The sequence below is a fragment of the Bos indicus x Bos taurus genome, chromosome 18 (assembly GCF_003369695.1).
Source record: "Bos indicus x Bos taurus breed Angus x Brahman F1 hybrid chromosome 18, Bos_hybrid_MaternalHap_v2.0, whole genome shotgun sequence".
Taxonomy (NCBI): Eukaryota; Metazoa; Chordata; class Mammalia; order Artiodactyla; family Bovidae; genus Bos; species Bos indicus x Bos taurus.
In genome coordinates, this window is record NC_040093.1 from 16,415,687 (window position 1) to 16,429,400 (window position 13,714).

At 39.6% G+C, this 13,714-nt stretch overlaps 1 protein-coding gene across 2 annotated transcripts in view; it reads left to right on the forward strand.

Annotated features, from left to right (window-relative positions):
* Positions 1 to 756: 756 nt before the first annotated feature.
* The window catches only part of FCGBP (Fc fragment of IgG binding protein), a 58,884-nt gene continuing 45,926 nt past the window's right edge, over positions 757 to 13,714 (forward strand). For both annotated transcript variants that reach the window (XM_027515815.1, XM_027515816.1), the window contains exon 1: positions 757 to 1,609. The gene's annotated coding sequence lies outside the window, so the exon portion shown is untranslated. The remainder of the gene's footprint in view (positions 1,610 to 13,714) is intronic.

The window sequence follows — 13,714 nt, forward strand, 5'->3', positions numbered from 1 at the left end:
GTTCTATGAAGCCCTACAAGACCTTTTAGAACTAACACCCAAAGCAAGAGTAGCGAAGAAAAATATTTTCAGGATTCTAAGGCATTCCCTGTTGATCAGATTTTCAGCTTGATTAGTAAGGGTTTTTATCTGTCCCCAAGTAAGGTCGGTGACGTTGAGTGTGGCGTTTTTTGGAAATTTTTTAAAACCACCATGGCTTGTATTGGAATTTCTTCCTTCTGGGGTTTTTGTTGTTTCATCTCTAGTTTGAATGCTGGGAGCCCCCTTAGGTTGAATCTTCTGAAGAGGAAGCCTTGTGAGTTCATTGGATCCATCTGGAGAAATAGAAGCATATCCCTTTCCCTGTAAGATTAGTTTCTTAGATTTCCATTGATTAGTTAATCCGTCTTGATATCAAATGGGCAAAAGAAGGGAGGTGTCCTTTAATGTTTCAAAATGTTTTTCTGTTTTTGTCAAAATATCTCCTTGTGGTAAGTTTTTAAAATTTAAAATAAAGCTATATTAACAATAGTTATAAAAAAGAAAGGAAAGTGATGACGAAAACATTCCTAGGAAATATTTCAGTCCAAAAATAATCATCTAGAGATCTGTTTGGGAACTGGTAGATAATGTCCCCAAGAGGACATTGAGAAGCTTTTGGTGGCTCAGCTGGTAAAGAATCCGCCTGCAATGCAGGAGACCTGGGTTCAATCCCTGGGTTGGGAAGCTCTGCTGTAGAAGGGAAAGGCTACCCACTCCAATATTCTGGCCTGGAGAATTCCATGGACTATGCAGTGCATGGGGTCACAAAGAGTCGGACACGACTGAGTGACTTTCACTTTCACTTTGACTCTTGACTATTTAAACCTTTCCTCTTGAATGTTGTTTCCATGAATTTGTTTATTTCTGTGTCAAATGTATGAGCCATCATCTTGCTCAGCCAATGCTATTGTTCTTCCTTTTCATATATGTAAATCAAATAGATCCAATTTTGGCTTTAACTTCTTGGTCTTTGGGTATCTTGGAATTGACAACATTGATGTTGTTAGAGGTAGGTTTTTCTGGTTGATACAGTTTATGCCTTATGTTTAACAGATGGGACAGTCAGTGGCCCAAAGCAAGCCTTTGTAGATATATGTACCCATTTAAAAAATATTTTTTCATTAGGCCCATGTGTCGGAGGCATAGTCTGTCTAACGTAGAGTTCATCAGCTCCAACCAAGCAACGTGTTAGTAAGCAAGTTTGTCTTAATTCCCATGACGTACTGTAGTCTTGTTGTCATCACTGACTGACTATGAAAATTTGGCTGTGGTTTTGAAATAATGGGTTGATTTCTTTCTCATTCAGTACATACATTTTTTCTGATATAAAGAGAAATGGGATCTGACTGTGGTTTTTAAGTGGTTTGTGTTATTTGGGGCAAAGGATTAGGAGCAAACATTCAAATATTTTTTTCCTAAGTGAAATTATTGAAAAGCTGATGCAGAACAACTTGGTAAATGAAATGTTGCTCATATCCTAATATATTTGACCTTGTCCTTGGAAAGGAAATGCAACCTGGCAGCTGTTGGATCTCTCTGTTCAGTGTGTCAAGGAAGATGATACTTACAAGACAGACTTAAAAAGAAGGTGAATATTTTGCACTTTTGATATTCTTAGGAACAAATAACTTATTCAGCAAATGGTGTCTTTTTTATGTTGTTTTTGTTTTGTATTGTGAAATAGGCATTGAAGTTGATGTTATTTTGTTTTAAGAATCTTACAGACTGGAAACAGAAATAAAGCTATATTAACATTAGTTATAGGTTTAAAGAATATATTGCATTAGAATCTAGTAAAGTCTGCTCTGGATAAGGAAGATAAAAGTGTTCCTGTGTATTTTTCTTTATTTAATTTTTTATTTGTAGCTTCAGTGTGTAATGTATTTAATTATGTCTTGTGTTTGTGGATTATAAGGAACGTTTGTAATCTGTTTAATAGAGAATGAATGTAAAAATTGTTTGAATTGTTTAGAAATATAGGCAGGGCCATTGTCTGTTTTTATGGAATTAAGTGTTCTCATTATTGTAAAGTAAGCTAATAGGTGGGTTATAACATGTGTAGTTTCACCTCAGAGAGGTGCGGCCCCTATAAAAGAAGAATTTGTACCGATCAAGATGTAAGAAGGAAGAGGAAGAAAGTTCAGGGCCATGAGTTACATCCATTTGTCATAAAATTTTCTTTTATTTGTTATAAACCTTTTTTATATTTCTGTATTCATCATCTTATTTGCCATTGCCCTGGGATTTCTTTGGAAGGAATGATACTAAAGCTGAAACTCCAGTACTTTGGCCACCTCATGCGAAGAGTTGACTCATTGGAAAAGACTCTGATGCTGGGAGGGATTGGGGGCAGGAGGAGAAGGGGACGACAGAGGATGAGATGGCTGGATGGCATCACTGACTCGATGGACGTGAGTCTCAGTGAACTCCGGGAGTTGGTGATGGACAGGGAGGCCTGGCGTGCTGCGATTCATGGGGTCGCAAAGAGTCGGACACAACTGAGCAACTGATCTGATCTGATCTGATATCTTTTTATTAAAAGTATACATCTTATTTTCTTTAGCAACTATGAAGTGCTTGTATATTAGCATTTTATAGATTGGTGAATATATTTATTATATCATATTATATATTATAATATATTTATTTATTATATAAATATATATTTATATTTATACTTATTAATAGCTTAAAATCTCTTTAGTTTTTCTGTAAGAAAAAACTTTTTATAAGAGGAAGTTAATGTTCAGTAATTAATGTTTTAAAATCTTACTTCATTTGGAAATGACCTAGCTATTTAATAAACTTTTATTATTTGGTTTAGCATAACTCCAGAAACTTAAGTTACCCCAATCCTAAGAGATTATTTTAGATTATAATAATAGATTATAATAATAGATTATTCTATTAAAAATATAATTATTTTTAATAGAGTTTATCTAAAAGTTTTCATCTCATTTATATATTTATATATATGTATAAAGAGTTACCTTTTTGTTGACAAATTTAGTTTACCTTAAACCTAGGCATAATAAAAGTATTATATAATGTTGATGAGTTAAGACATGTCTTAATTAGATTAGCAAACAAGTGAATTTAAATAGAGCTCGTTAACTTCATATTATCCAAAACAAAGACATATATTGAGACATAGATAATTTTAAATAGACAGAGGTAGTTTTCCATTTGAAATATCTTTTCTGCTTTAAAATATCTTTTATACATATATATATATATTATTTTTTTTCCACCAATTTGTTTATGGCTGGAGTCCCAGATAGAGTGGGTTGTGTATCCCAAGGACATGATAAGAGTTAACTTTAGGTTTTTTCTTAGGCCTGTTTTTGTTTCCCAGGCAGAACTGGAGCTCCAAAAAAGTGTTTTAAGAAGTTAACCTTTTCTTAACTGCACATGGAAGAAGAACCAGTTTTGCAATTTCAAAAAAGATTTTATTTTAATCAGTTTTCTCTGGAGTCTAAAGAATATCATGGCCATTCAGTGTCAAAAATATAATTTCTCCTTTTTGTAGTTATAGTATATTATTAATGATATATGCATGAAGGAATTGCTGTTACATTGGATGTAAAGCCTTGGCTACAAAATTTTGGACAAATAGTAGGATTGTTAAGCATACTTTGAGGTAACATAGTATATTGAAATCTTTTATGAGGCCCGATATGATTAGGATAAGGGAGAGAGAAAGTGAATCTCTCCTGGTCTAAAAGGTGTAAAGGTATATTAGAAAAGCAATCTTGTAAATCAGTAATAATAATATGCCAATTTTGAGGAATAGTAGTAGGTGATGGGATCCCTGGTTATAATGTACCCATGCTATGCTATGCTATGCTATGCTAAGTCACTTCAGTCGTGTCCAACTCTGTGTGACCCCATAGATGGCAGCCCACCAGGCTCCCCCGTCCCTGGGATTCTCCAGGCAAGAACACTGGAGTGGGTTGCCATTTCCTTCTCCAATGCATGAAAGTGAAAAGTGAAAGTGAAGTCGCTTAGTCGTGTCCGACTCTTAGCAACCCCATGGACTGCAGCCTACCAGGCTCCTCCATCCATGGGATTTTCCAGGCAAGAGTACTGGAGTGGGGTGCCATAGGTTTCATTAATGCATTAACTTTTCTAAGGTCTGTTAAGAGATGCCATTTGTTAGATTTCTTTTTTATAATAAAAATAGGAAAGTTCTAAGGAGAGTAAGATTCCTCAATATGTTTTAATTCTAATTGTGTGTCTATAAGTTCTTTAGTAGCCTGTAATTTTTCTTTCGTAAGGGGCCATTGCTCTGTCCAAATAGGCTCGTCATTCTTCTCAGTTATTTTAATTGCTTTGTTTGTTAAATGAGTAGTGGCTCCTAGGAAAAATGTGGAATGTATATCTGAGTTTGCCATTGCATAAGTAAGTCTCTTTCTATTAAATTAAGGGGTGCATTTATCATATAAGGTCTTAATGTTGCAGGCTGGCCTTTTGGTCCTTCATATGGGTAGATTTGAACATTTTGATAAATTTCTTGTACTTTGGTTTGAGAAATTCCTGCAATTTGGTAAGAGACCTTTTGTATAGGCCAGGATTTGGGCCATAAATGTTTGGAAATAATAGTAATATTAGATCCAGTGCCAAGGAGACCAGAAAATCTTTTACCATTAATTTTGATATTTATATTTGGTTGGGCATATTCAGATACCAATGATGTCCATAAGGATTGTTTTTGATCTGTACTGCTGAACCCATTCGGAGAAGGCAATGGCACCCCACTCCAGTACTCTTGCCTGGAAAATCCCATGGACAAAGGAGCCGGGTAGGCTGCAGTCCATGGGGTCGCTAGGAGTCAGACATGACTGAGCGACTTCACTTTCACTTTTCACTTTCATGCATTGGAGAAGGAAATGGCAACCCACTCCAGCGTTCTTGCCTGGGAATCCCAGGGATGGTGGAGCCTGGTGGGCTGCCGTCTCTGGGGTCGCACAGAGTCGGACACGACTGAAGCGACTTAGCAATAGCAGCAGCAGCTGAACCCATTTGCCTGTACATTATTAGAGGAGTTAATAGACATGTAAGGCAAAAGAAGTAATTGAGCAATTTTGTCCCCCTTTTTTAATTGCCATAGAATCTGAGATGACATCATAATTTGAATCTCTCCTTATAATTTGAATCAATTATTCCAGGGTGAACAGTAATTCCTTTAGAAGCCAAACTAGATCGGCCAAATAAAAGACTGAAGGTTTGTGAGGGCAGGGGTCCAAAAAGTCCGGTAGGTACTCTAGAAGGGACTGCTTGAGGGTAAAGGAAAAAATCATTTAGGGCTGGTATATTGACGGCAGCACTGCCGGATGTGGAGGGTTTGAGGGAAAACATAGAATTTGCCCCTGGTTTTTGTTGTAGGGGACCTGGGGTGTCCCCTGTTTGGAGTTTCCTGGAATAGGTTTTCCTTCAATATCAAATTTAGATTTACAATCTTTGGCCCAATGCATTCCTCTACAGCGGCGAGGGCAAATTCTTGGAGGTTTTTTATTAGCTTTCTTAGGGCAGTCCCTTTTAAAACGGTTTTTATCTCTACATGTAAAGCATCCTTCATTTCCCTTTCTAAAGGTAGCAGCCATTGTCTTAGTTAGCATTTGCATATTTTGCTTTTCTGATCCTAGACTGTGGATAAGCCTTCAAATAATCAATAATAGTCCCAGTCTCACGAATTGGAGCAATAGCTCTTTGACATTCCTGATTTGCATTCTCATAAGCAAGTAATTTCTCTAGCTGTTTCTTGGTTTCTTCTCCAATTACAGTATGGGAAATAGCAGTTTCTAATCTAGCTAAAAAATTAGCATAAATTTCATTAGGTTCCAACAAAGGAGAGACTTTTGTGCCTGTTGGCAGAGGAGGAGCATTTGGAGCAGCCAGCTGCTGCTGCTAAGTCGCTTCAGTCGTGTCCGACTCTGTGTGACCCCATAGAGGGCAGCTCACCAGGCTCCTCCGTCCCTGGGATTCTCCAGGCAAGAACACTGGAGTGGGTTGCCATTTCCTTCTCCAATGCATAAAAGTGAAAAGTGAAAGTGAAGTCGCTCAGTCGTGTCCGACTCTTAGCGACCCCATGGACTGCAGCCTACCAGGCTCCTTTGTCCATGGGATTTTCCAGGCAAGAGTACTGGAGTGGGGTGCCGTTGCCTTCTCCGGGAGCAGCCAGGGCAGGGCTAGTAAGAAAATTTTGAAATATTTTATGTTGTTCTAATTGGGCCTTTTGTAAAGTTTCATCATCTAATTCATATTCATGCAATAAGTGTTCTGTCTGTTGTCAAATATTAGGAGGGCTAAAATTTACCTTGAAATGGCCAGAAATCAATTGGAGTATTTTTTTCTTGTTTGGCGGCTCATTCAACATTTTCTTTGACTTGGTGCCAAATTTCTAAATCAAAACTGCATTTATCAGGGAACCAAGGATTACATTTAACCAGTGTTTGAAAGTAAGCCTCTATTCATTGGCGCGAAACCAAAAGTCCCTGAGCTTTAAACAATGGTGAAGTAAAGTAGAGAAATAATGGGGCTTTCCAGCCATTTGGCCCGTGTCTTAGTACTCACCGACCTCAATAGGCCCTGACCTCCTGGAGTCACTCCGTCCGAAATGCCACGTATAGCAGTGTCCTTGTGGGCTCCACTTGTTGGGGTCCTTTAATGGACCGGGACCTGGCAGTCCGGAGTTGACAATAAGAAAGTGAAAGAGAGAGCCGGAGGGAGGGGAAGAGACAGAGAGAGAAGAAAGAAAGAAAGAAAGACACGGGGACCCAAGCTCTGACGGAGCAAAGGTGCTTTAATGATTTTTCTGTAAGTATATATAGGCTATAGTACAAGAAATTTCTTTCGACAATGATAAAGATCAGAAAACTAAATGTACAGTAACTGTTACCAAGGGAACAGGGGATAATAATGGTCACAAGGTCAGGAGACAATCCATATCTCAAAAAGGGGGGCGAGACTAAGCAGTTTTGTCGTAAAGAGAATGTTTACTAAAGAAGACCCAAGTCTGTCTCACACAATGACCTCAGTTCCTGGGAGCAGCCTGCTGTTCGGCTTAAAAAGAAACAAGGACTTATGAGAAATAGCACGTAGGAATCCTCCCGTTAAACACTCCCTGACACCTCAGTATATTGTAAGGGAGTGAGAAATTTTCAAATAATATTTTTTGTGTTCTAGGAATGGGAGTGGGGTGAGCCTCAAAGGCCTGTGTGATTTGCCCAAGTTTAAGAAGAAAAACCACCACCAAGCTTTCTTGGTCAGTCTTTTGAGGAGCATTCCCTGTGTTCATATTGATCACTGCAGATCAGGAGTTTTCTGATTTTCTCTTTCAAGGAGCTTGCTGCTCAAGGTTTGATGGTTTTGGTGGGAGGAAAGGAAGAAACTGCAGATTTAATCTGTGCTGTAGTACAGATTGTGGATCAGCCACTGGCCCTCGGGTTAGTCTCTAGCTAAAAAAAAAAGCATCTAAGCATTTCATTTGAAATACAGTATCTGACCTCTTGGCACAAAGCATTGAGAAACCAGTGTGAATTTTTAGACTATAATAAATGATGCAAAGGTTTTCTACTCTGATGGGGATAAAAATAAACCCTTCTCTACCAAGTTGTGGGCAGGGGTGGGGGTGGGGCATGGGTAAGAGTAATTTAAGGAATTCCTTGTATAGGCCATTGAATCAGTATGATCCTAGCCTGAGATTTTTGCATTAGTATTACCATGCAGAAACTTTTCTTTCTTAGAGTTTGCTACTTGAGATGGCAGGGATGTGTTGTCACAGTTGATACCCTCAGAACAAGGGGAGTTTCCTCTTCTCTCTCTGGTTGCCAGAGATCACTGCCAAAATAGTAACACGTAAGTGGGACTTGGTGGGAAGGCATGCAAAACATTAGGCAATGAATCCCTCAGTACCTGTGTTACTTCCAGGGCTGAGGAGTTCGGCTCCAAGAAAACTGATCTCCAAGGGGGAAAGTTTCCAGAAGAGTGGGAAATAAAGCAAATGAAACCCTTATTTCTGTTTGGATAGGGATCACGTAATGCATGTCATGAGCCTTCAGTCTGCCATGGCTCTCAGCTGGCTCAGGGCACACGGCTGAGAACTGCTGCTGGCCTGGTGTGGCTGTGAACCGCATAGGTCACCAGCAGAAACGAATTTCAGACCTGTCTGTGCAACACCGTTTCAGCCCTGCAGAACCTGCTACAGATGGCAGAAGGAACAGAATGCTCCAGGGTCCTGGCCAGAGTGGCCACAGGGTGTGAGTGGGATGTTCAGGGAGAGCCATTCCAGGGAACATTGGAGGCTGTCTTCCTCGATAACTTTTTTCTTTTTCTTTGACTATTCTGAGGGTCTTTGAGACTGTAGTTTACCACCATTCCAGCACTGTTTCTTTGAGGTGACTCATTGGCCATTGATGGGGAGTGTAAGGAAGGTCATCTCTGGGGTTGCAAAATGAAAGGTGGAACAAGTTTTTCTTAAAATATTAAAGGTTTCAGAGAACACATTAGGTCACGTGGTTTGGGAAAACAGACTATAAAAAGCTGTAAAGTTGATCTTGTGGATTAAACAAAGCCAAGTGATTAAAATGTGATTTATTTATTAAAAACAAAAAAACAAAATCAGAAAAAAAAATTGACAGGAAAAAAGAACTACCAAATCCTTAGAGAACCTGCAGGACAATTATGCAAAATCTAACATTTGTATCACAGAGTAACAGAAGGAGAGAAAGAAAGAGCAGGGCTGAAAAGGTATTTGAAGAAATAATGACTAACCCTTACAAAATTTGGCAGAAGATATAAACCTACAGATTCAAGAAGCTAAACAGAGTAAATCCAAAGAAATACACACCAATTACCTTATGAAAGGGATTCGCTTGTAGCTCAGTGGGTAAATAAACTGCCTGCAGTGCAGGAGACCTGGGTTTGATCCCTGGGTTGGGAAGGTCCCTTGGAGAAGGAAATGGCAACCCATTCCAGTATCCTTCCCTGGAAAATCTCATAGAGAGAGGAGCCTGGTGGGCTGTAGTCCATGGGGTTGCAAAGAGTCGGGCATGACTGAGCAACTAACACTTACTTACTTACTTACCTTATGAAAACTAAGGCAAGAAAGATCTTGAAAGCACTAGAGACAAATGATACATTATCTACAGGGAAACACTGATCAAATTACAGTGGGTTTTTCATCTAATACCATTGAGAAGAAAGCATGACATCATATTTTTCAAGTGCCAAGAGAAAAGAACCGTCAACTGTGAATCCTATAGCCAGCAAAACTACCCTTCAGAAATTAAAGGGAAATAAGTTTTAGGTGAAAAGCTAGTGTCTTTTCAGTAGAACAGCTGTTAAAGAATGGGTAAAGGAGGTTCTCCAAGCTCCAAATGATAACAGAAGTCTCAGAACTTCAGAAAGAAAGAATAACAGAATGGGTAGATATATTACCTTTTTCAGGACTAACTATATTACCTTGCTTATGGGTTTTTAAAATCAATTATGGTTGAAGAAAAAATTATATCATTTGATGTGGTGCTTACTATAGATGGAGGTGATACTTGAAACAATTATATTTTTTTAAAGTGAAGAAGGTGAAAGAACCTCCATGGAAGTAAAGTTTCAGCACATCAATCAAAGTGGTAAAATATTGAGTAATAAGTTACATATTCATTTGTAAGTCCTAAAGCAAGTGCTAAGAAATTTTATCCAAAGTAATGGAGAAGACCCTTGAGAGTCTCTTGGATGGCAAGGAGGTCAATCCTAAAGGAAATCAATCCTGAATAGTCATTAGAAGGACTGATGCTGAAGCTGAAGCTGCAATACTTTGGCCACCTGATGCGAAGAGCTGACTCATTAGAAAAGATCCTGATGTTGGGAAAGATTGAAGACAGGAGAAGGGGACGACAGAAGACAAGATGGTTGGATGGCATCACCAACTCAAAGGACATGAGTGTGAGCAAGCTCCAGGAGATAGTGAAGGACAGGGAAGCCTGGTGTGCTGCAGTTCATGGTGTCCCAAAGAGTCAGACATGACTGAGTGATGGAACAACAACAAAAATGTACCCAAAAAGCATATAGGGGATTCCCTAGTGGTCCAGTGGTTAAGAATCCACCTTCCAATGCAGGGGGACACAGATTCAATCCCTCATCAGGCACATAAGATCCTACATGCCAAGGGGCAACTAAGCTCACAAGCTACAACTAGAGAAGCCAGTGCACTGCAGCTAGAGAAGTCTGCATGCTGCAAGGAAGACCCAACACCCCCTCCCCCAAAAAAACCTACAAATCAAAATGGAATTATAAGAAATGCTCATATTAACCCACAAGAATATAAGAAAAAAGGCAGACAAATGAGAAACAGAGGGGCCAAGTGACCTTAGGTTCTTAACCACCAGGGCATTTGCATTTTTAAAAATCTTTAAATATTTATGTTAATTTCAGATATGTAGTTCCCATGGTCTATATTTATTCATATCTGGCTAATACATGTATGTTGTATATCATAACAAAATTTGACTGAACCTAAAATATTCAACTGTTACTTCTCCTAGAAAAGGTCTGATGAGCACAGAGACCACTGATCTGAGCTGTATACTTGAAGTATAACAAGCATATCCATTTTAAATGACCAGGCAGCCTGATTCTCCCACTCTGCCTCTGCAAAGTGTCTCTACTAACCTCCAGGGACTTCTCTGGTGGTCCAGTGGTTAAGAGTCCACACTCCCAATCCAGGGGTCCTGGGTTCAATCCCTCGTCAGAGAACTAGATACCACCTGCAGCTACAAAAATCAAAGATCCCACATGCCGCAACTAAGACCAAGTGTAGCCAAATAACCGATAAAAATAAAATAAATAAATATTAAAAAATATATATACCACTCTCCATTAATGCTATGGAAAGGACAACTTCCATCACAGGCCAATATAACAGACAGAACTGAACCCCGCAAATCTCTTTCACTCCTCCAGATCTTCGCATATTTCTCCATTCCATTCAATCAGGAAATAATTGTTAAGTACTCGCCGAGAGCCAGGACTATACCAGGCTCTGGGGATTCACTAATCAGCAAAATAAACACATCCCTATTCAGATCAAGGAGGTCAAAAAAACAATTACAAGATGATGTGAAATGTGTTTTGGTAAAGGAATTACAGGGTTCTAGGAGGGAACCCAACTCTTTGAGTTCTCAGTCTTAAAGGTTTTCCAAAAGCTTCTCTTCACAGGGATTACATCAGTTCAGCTTTGAAATATTAAGTTAGATATTTTTGCCCACTACCTGCTGCCTTTCCTTTGCCTTTCAGAACCATCTGTGGCTGAGGGAGAAGGGCATGGCTCGGGCAGGAAGTTGCCATGCACCTGTAGTTCACCTATTCAAAGAAGAGAAAAAGGGTATTATCTCTGGCTGGGAGGCATTCTTTCAGCTTCCTGGATTGTGTCATGTTTCCACCTTAGGTAGGAGAACCTGCTCTACAGAGTCCAGGTGTAAAAGAGTGTCAACATTTGATCACAGTTCCTGGGAACAGCAAGGAATACTTATTCATTCCTCATCAGAGTCAATAGCCACCATAGCTCTGACTCTCACTGACCATTACCTCGAACACAAAGTGTCCCTTTGAAAGTCTTCAGTGCTGCTGGTGGTTGAGTCGTTAAGTCACGTCTGACTCTTTGCAACCCCATGGACTGTAGCCCACCAGGCTCTTCTGTCCATGGGATTCTCCAGGCAAGAATACTGGAGCTGGTTGCCATGCCCTCCTCCAGGGGACCTTCTGAACCCAGGGAGCAAACCCACATCTCTTATGTCTCACTGCATTGGCAGGCAGGGTTCTTTACCACTAGCACACCTGGGAAGCCCAAAATGTTTATGGATTAGATGAATTCAACACAGGAAAAAAAAGGCCAGTCACAAAATGTTATAGATGGATGAAATGAACCACATTAAAATTAAGAATTTTTCAGTATTAAAAAAGTGAAAGTGATCAGAGAGAATTCCTTGGTAGTCCAGTGGTTGGGACCCACTGCTGTGGGTTCAATCCCTGGTCAGGGAACTAAGATCCCACAAGCCATGTGGTTTGAGCCAAAAAAAGTAAAAGATAAATTTTGAAAAGGTAAATCACAGAGTGGGAGAAAAAAAGCAAAATATATAACCCATAATTGACTTGTACCCAGAACATATAAAGAATTCATACAGACCAATTGGTCATACAATTTGGTCATACAGACCAAACCAAAAGACTGCCTAATTTTAAAAAATGGGCAGCCTTGAACAAGCACATCACTAAAATCACCAATTGCAAAGAGATTCTAATTGCCAATAACTATGTGAAAAGTTCTCAACCTCATTAAAAGAACAAGGAAATGCACATTAAAACCACAACACAACATCACTACACCTCTAGAATGGCTAAAATTACAAAGTCTAACAAGGCCAAATATTGGTGAAGCTAAGGAGCAACCGTACCAGTCATTTATCGGAGTTGAAACTGAAACATGTTTGGTAGCATCTACTAAAGCCAAGCCCAGTGACCCAGCATTGGGAACTCCACAGCACATCCCAACAGAAACTGCACGTGTGTCAAAAGATAGAATTCATTAGCCCAAAGTGGAAACAGTACAATGGGGAACTATGTAGTGATTTTTAAACAAGCAAGTATTATATGGCAATGAAAATGAACTGCAGTTATGTACATAGGATAATACTGAGTGAAAGAAGCCAGACACAGAACAATATGGACATTTCATTTGTGTAAAGTTCAAAAACAGCGTCCACTGGTTAAGACTCCGAGCTCCCAATGCAGGGGGTTCGGGTTCCACCCCTGGTTGGGGAACTAAGATACCCCATGCCTTATGGCTTGGCCAAAAAAGAAAGGAGGGGGGGGAAACAAAACCCAGCAAGCTAAACAATCTGTGGTGTTTGAAGTCATAACAGGGACTCCTTATGATCCCTGGGTCAGGAAGATCCCCTGGAGAAGGGGATGACTACCCACTCCAGTATTCTTGCCTGGAGAATCCCAGAACAGAGGAGCCTGGCAGGCTACAGTCCATAGGGCTGCACAGAGTCAGACACGACTGAGTGACTGCATGCAAGCATGGCAAAGTAGGGAGTGGGTAGTGATTAGGAAGGGAAATTCAGAAGGCTCTGGACTGCTGAAAATATTCTTTCTTGACCTGGTTGTGGGTTATAAGGATATATTCATTTTTAAATAATTCAATGAGCTGCATACATTTATGATTTGTGCATTTACCAATATGTGTATTTTATTTCAAGAGGACATTAAAAATATTCCCATGAATCAAATTAGAATGGTTTCTACAAGGGGACCAGGAATAGAAAATGGGTATAAAAGAGAATAGATGGGTAGGTAGGTATGGGTGGCAGATAGAGTTTTCTGGAGTTTTATCCTGTCTAATACAGACATAAGTTACAGGTGGTTATTTAAATTTAATTTTCAATGGATTAATTAAATTAAAAATTCAGTTCCTCCATTACATTAGTCACATTTCAAGAGCTCAATAGAGGAACTTCCCTGGTGACCCAGTGGCTAAGACTTCGAGCTCCCAATGCAGGGGCCCAGGTCCGATCCCTGGTCAGGGGACTAGACCCACCTGCCACTACTGAGAGTTTGCATTGCTACAACTAAAGATCCCTCATGCAAAGATAGAAGCAAAGATAGAAGATCATGCATGCAGCAACTAAGACCCAAC